At 34.9% G+C, this 6052-nt stretch overlaps 1 long non-coding RNA gene across 1 annotated transcript; it reads right to left on the bottom strand.

Moving 5' to 3' along the window:
- Positions 1-2637: 2637 nt before the first annotated feature.
- Positions 2638-5692, bottom strand: LOC131014092 (uncharacterized). The gene is made up of 4 exons (XR_009098027.1): positions 5099-5692; positions 4669-4741; positions 4012-4112; positions 2638-3117 (listed from the first exon to the last, which is right to left on the bottom strand). It is a non-coding gene; the product is annotated as an uncharacterized LOC131014092 (long non-coding RNA).
- Between the last annotated feature and the right edge of the window lie 360 nt (positions 5693-6052).

The raw sequence follows: 6052 nt of genomic DNA, 5'->3' as shown, positions 1-6052 counted from the left end.
ATCCAAACCATATTTTAGTTCGGTTTAAAAAAAAACCGAACCGAACCGAATTAACCGAACAAACCGAACCGAATTAACCGAAATTTTTATAATTAAAACCGAACCGAACCTAAAAACCGAATTAATCCGAATAAAACCGAAATTTTCGAAAAAAACCGAAAATTCCAAAAAAAAAACTATAAAATTAAAAAAATATTCGAAGCTAGATTTTATAAAATTATAATTAAAATATATATATATATATATTTATATTTATATATATATTATAAATATAATTCGGTTTTTCGGTTTTGTTCGGTTTTAAAAAATCCGAACCGAACCGAACCGAAAAACCGAAATTTTATGGAAAAAAAAACCGAACCAAACCGAAAAACCGAAAAAACCGAACCATATTTTAAAATTTCGGTTTGGATCGGTTCGGTTATTCGGTTTCAGATTTTTTGCTCACCCCTAGGTTGAGCGGCAGATGGTGTCGTGCGAAGCTGAGGAAGGGTGTTGCTGTATTTTCCAAATAAATATTAAGAATAAATTCCGCTGCCATAATATTCACTACGGTGGATATTATTTGAGATTGGCTATTTTAATATTCATAGCCTATTTAATATGAACTCCTGTTGCCATCGCTTTCCTAGCAATTATTCCTCGCATATAATATTCGCTTAGTATTAAATGTTATCTCATTGTCTCAGACCTCCGAACTTTTGATCCTGGTTGGGAGAATTTCTATCTTAATTGTCGTATTTATTATCCTTCAATTGCGACATTCCTTTATTATGAATGTGTTACACAAATCTAAGGGCATATTACTTATTTTATATAAGCAAAGTCTAGAAATCTCATTAAGTAGCACATTTTCTATTCTCCCGAGAGTCGGGTTGTTACATAGAGGGAGGTGGCGGCGACTTTATTGTCGTCGATAGGGAAGCGACGCCAACAGGAACTTCACTCCGGCTCCACCACCATACAAAGATGTGGTGGCGTTAGCGACTGCTTCGTCTTTTCCGCTGTCAACATTTTCGTTCGATTTTGAAATTTAGGTGTTCAGAGATAAAAGGGGAGAGGGGGCGAAAGCTAGGGCTTTATTTTGGGAGTGGCCAGAGAAAGCCATGCTCGATTATATGGGCAGACGAGGGAGAAGGTGAATATGAAGAAGACTGGAATTGAAGGGAAGAAGGATGCAGACGACGGAGATGATGAAAAAGGGAAGATCTGGATATAGCGGCGCCGCTCATGTGTATTAAACCCTAAAATGAGAGAAGTATTTATAGTATTGTTACTATGTAATTAATTAATAATTGGGCTTTATCTATGGGTTTATTGTAGGCCTCATCCCTTCTTTGAATTTTCTACCGTTAATATGGATATGGACCCAATATTTATGCTGAGTCGAATTGTTTCGAATAATTTATTTCAACATCTATGAAACAAGTCTTGTCATTTTAGATATAGTTTAGCTTTATTTATTTTCTCCAGCATTTATGTATTTTGGGTATCCTCACACGTATAATATTGGACTACTCTGTCTGGATATAAAATGTCGTTTATTCAAATGGCTGAAAATTGTGTATCATAGAATCCAGCAACTAAAGAACTTCATATTAAAAAAGTTTTTGGAATCCGACAACTTAAGGTTAAGACTATAGTGTTTGAATTATTTCATAATTAAAGTTTCTAAAATAATTTGCAAGATGTTATATAGTCTCATATAAGAAAATAAATATAATTGAAGTTAATAATCGCATAATCAACATTTACAATAAAATTAAATTGTTTTAAAGTCCATAAAAGAAATAATGGTTGCCAATATGATATATCAATATATATATATATATATATATATATATATATATATATATATATATATACTAGTGGGTAACCCGTCGAAATTCGACGGGAATCATTTGATATTATAATTTATATAAAAAAACGTAAAATTTATTTTTTAATATATTTATAAATTATGGAGATTATTCACTAAAAAAGCTGTTAATATGATATAGGTCTATGTTATACATTAAATTCAAATGACTACTATTTGCCACTCATATCCACGCCCCGCGGATACCTGCCACCCGTTGGATACCCGCCACGGTGCCACCAACTACCCGTCAGATACATGCCGAATACTGGCTATCTATGCCTGTACCCACAAACTAAATGGATACCCGCCATCCGACCAATAATTAAATGGATACTATTTTTCACCCACACCCACAACCCGAGGATACCCGTCATTTGTCTAGTATCTGCCAACCCGGTACCCGTCGAATACCCGTCACCTGCTACCCATCAAATACCCGTCACCCGCTACTTGTTGGATACTCGCGAAAATCATTTAATGTTATAATTTATAAGAAAAAAAGAACGTAAAATTATTTCATATAATATATTTATAAATTATAGATATTTTTCAAAAAAATAAGTTTTAATATGAGAGGTCAAACTTATAATAGAAAATGTCTATATTATATGTCAAACAATGATAGATAATAATTTTTATTCAAACAAATTATAAAAATATTTTATAAAATAATATTGTCTAAATAATGCTAAACGTAATAATCCATGCTACTAAGAGTTCGAATATGAATTCTTTGAAGTCACATGTTAGCTCGTGCCTTCCTGTCACCCCATATGTGATTATAAATTATGTATTGCAAATTATATATAGTTTTGAGTTGACAAAATCAAAAGTTAACAAAATTAAGAAAGACAAAGAAATGATTAATCAAATGCAGCGTTTGCAAACAAAAGTGAGACTCCTCCAGTTGTCCGGCTAACACTGTATGGGGTTTTGAATGATGTTGAAAAAGCCTAATAAACCCATACAAAAGATTCCTTATTAGGCAAAGTTGTTCCATGGCAGGTCATACACATAGCTCCTTCTGAAATAACAATAACACAAAGAGATATAGGTAAATCAAAAGGAAGTATTCCAAATCACTAAAATTAGAAAAGTTTATTTATAAACCAAAATTAGAGTACAAAACCTACTACAATTGCATTTCATTACATGCGAAATTGAGAACTTGTTTAACTTAAATCTAATTTTCAGCAATTAGATAGAAAGTCTCCACCTTATGATCCCTTTGTACTCTAAATATGGCTGCTGGTTATCTAACAAAAAAAAATCCAAGAGGTTCAGAAAACCAAAACATTGCATTATATCTCACTCGATCAATTCCAAAAGAATAAAATAAAAGTTAAAAGAAAATAAACACTCAATCCAAGTTTAGTAGTTTAGAATTTCAACTAATTATTACTCACAAGTTTAAGAACCATATACATTTGAATTCTAACTTTGAAAAATCATATAAAATCAACTACTTCAAAGAAAAATGCAAGATTTACCTTTTTAGAAAGCTATTAAAGTCTATCTTTAGTAGAAAGTTACAAGAATACCATATATCAAGTGTATACGAAATTATATCACCAAAAGGCAGAATCTGCCACTGAACTTCGTTGCTTCGTGCAGTACTTTTCAGAAAATTATTTGACATATCTAAGGGTCTCGTATTTAGCTGAAATTTTGCAGATATTTACTACTCGTAATGAAGTTATTACTGTAAAAATTTCAACTGATTTGAACCACGAGAACACCCCCAAAAGTATCCCGCAGCACTCTGTCCAGTCCAGCCAAGAATTGACAGCAGGGCATGTCTTGCTTCAACTAAACAAAACTCATAGCTTGGCTACATAAAGAGATGTAGAGCTCAAATACATCACCTTACTACATATTAGCATCACCATACAAATAAACTCATGAATTATAGCATATAAAGATATAATATATTCCTCAAATCACTACTCCACATAAATATGCGTGGAAACATCATTTTAAATCATTCGCTATTGTCACCATTCATATTGCAATTGTCACAAAAGATTGAGAAATTTTCACGAATCACATAATTAGGTGTAAAGTATGAAAGAACACTCAATTAGCCAGCCCGCAAGTGAACTAAAAACACTATTAGTCAAAGGAACATTATTGTGGCAGCAAGCATTTACCTTTTCATGTAGTGCTCGGAGACCTTGTTGGTGATGTGCTCAGAGATCTCAGCCACGGCAAAACAGAGAAGTAAAGCAATCGCTTACTTCCAGCCAAAAATCTAAACCAAAACAGGGAAGTAAAGCAATCACATAGAGTTAATTAACAAAATCTAAACCAAAAATTTGGAAAATCAAATATTCGTGTAGATTAATTCAAAAAGCCGTTATAAGTAACATATAAAATTCAAAAAGTACAATCACAAAGACCTTCCCAAATCAGGAAAAATAATGAAGAAGAAGCAAGTAGACTATCAAACTGCAGGCAGCAGCACAATTCACATATTGATTACTTACAGAACATAGCTCACGTAGATGATTAGTTTATTAAATAAAACATCCAAGAAATATGAGCTAGATACTATATCCTAAAAATCTCATATCCAGAAGGCCTCATTAGGTCCCACTTTTTGGAAGCTTTCATGATTTCAAGAATTAGATACAAACATCAGATTTCATGTCAAACCCTCATCAAGATTGCAGTGACAGAGAACAATAAGAGCCTCTAAGAATTTCATAAAGAAACATAGGAAAAAAAGCATGCAGCGTCCATCAATAGAATCGAACTCATTAATTTATGTTATAAAAGTTTCTACAGTACAAATATATATCTATTACCTAACAAAAATTTCCTGCCGCCACCCGCCAAAACAGGGAAGTAAGCAATCCCTTAATCCTCTAAACCAAAAATCTGGAAAAAAGAAGAAAAAGAAGAAGGAGGTATTGCCGCGTTAATGCAAAAGAAAAGAAAGACAACAAAAGAAGAAGAAGAAGGTTACCTTGCGTCTGCTGCATCTTTAATAATTCAAACTAATGAATTTATAGTTGAAAATCTAGGGTTTAAGTTTCCTTTGATAAAATTGTTTCCAAAAAAAATTCTTTCTAAAGTTTATTGCCATTCTATATTTACATAATTTGCAGCTACCGAAAATTAATTAACATAAAAATCTAGGGTTTATGTTTCCATTGTTTAAAATCTTTCCAAAATTTGTTCTTTCTAAAATAATAATCATTCTATATTTAAAATAGTATAACATTTAATACTTACCATATGGGGGAAGAAAGGTGGCAGATCGGCGGACATGGTTGCCGTGGTCGCCGGAAATCACAAAGAGGCGGTGAGACTTTGGGGATCTAGGGGCTCGGCGATTCGCGGTTGGTGCCGGCGAGGTCGAGCCCCTCGTGGTGTTGACGAATTTTCCCCTGGGCACGTTTTTGATTTGATGTAGTCCATCTCGCCGATTGAAGAAAGAAAGAGGCGGCGATGCAGATCGGAGGGCTTACGGGGGAAGGGAGGTGGCCGGCGCGGTGAAGGCGGAGACAGGAAGAAGGGGCCGCGGTGGCAGATCGGAGTAGATCTCTGGCGATTGCGGCAGCGGCAGTGACGCGAATCGCGGCGGAAGAGAGGGAGAAATTGCTACGCGGAAATAGGAAGGAGGGGCCACGGTGGGGCCGGAGTAATCGCCGCGGGAGAGGGGAGAGGCTGGTGTGGAGCTGCAGAAATAATAGATAAACGAAGGGGAGGGATTCACGGCGGAGGAAGGAGGGGCGGCGCTGATTCAGACGGGGGAGGGGAGAGTAGTGTGGAGACGGGGGTGGTTGAGGGGAATTGAATTTGGGGAGGGGAGATACTTAATTTTGTGTTTTAAGAATTAAAGTAAGATATGCCATGTAGGATATATTTTGCCACATAGGATGACTAATATTATGCTAGAGGCTCTAGAATTGCAGGGATTTTGAATGGTGAATTATAAGATATGCCACGTAGGACCCCGGATTAAGGAGAGCGCAAGATTCCTTAACCGTATTATATATTTGATATAAGGTGTGGTTCTAGAGAGAACTACATTATTTGTGAGAACGTGAGAACCATCAAATCTAATGCATTCACTGTAAAAATTAATGCATTCCCTGTTAAAATTAATGCATTCAAAAAAATAAAAAAAATTGTTCCCTTCAGGATTCGAACCCAGGATCTGCATTCATCAAACAAGATGATACA

This window comes from Salvia miltiorrhiza, chromosome 3 (assembly GCF_028751815.1).
Source record: "Salvia miltiorrhiza cultivar Shanhuang (shh) chromosome 3, IMPLAD_Smil_shh, whole genome shotgun sequence".
Lineage (NCBI taxonomy): Eukaryota > Viridiplantae > Streptophyta > Magnoliopsida > Lamiales > Lamiaceae > Salvia > Salvia miltiorrhiza.
This window is presented reverse-complemented; position numbering and strand designations above follow the sequence as displayed.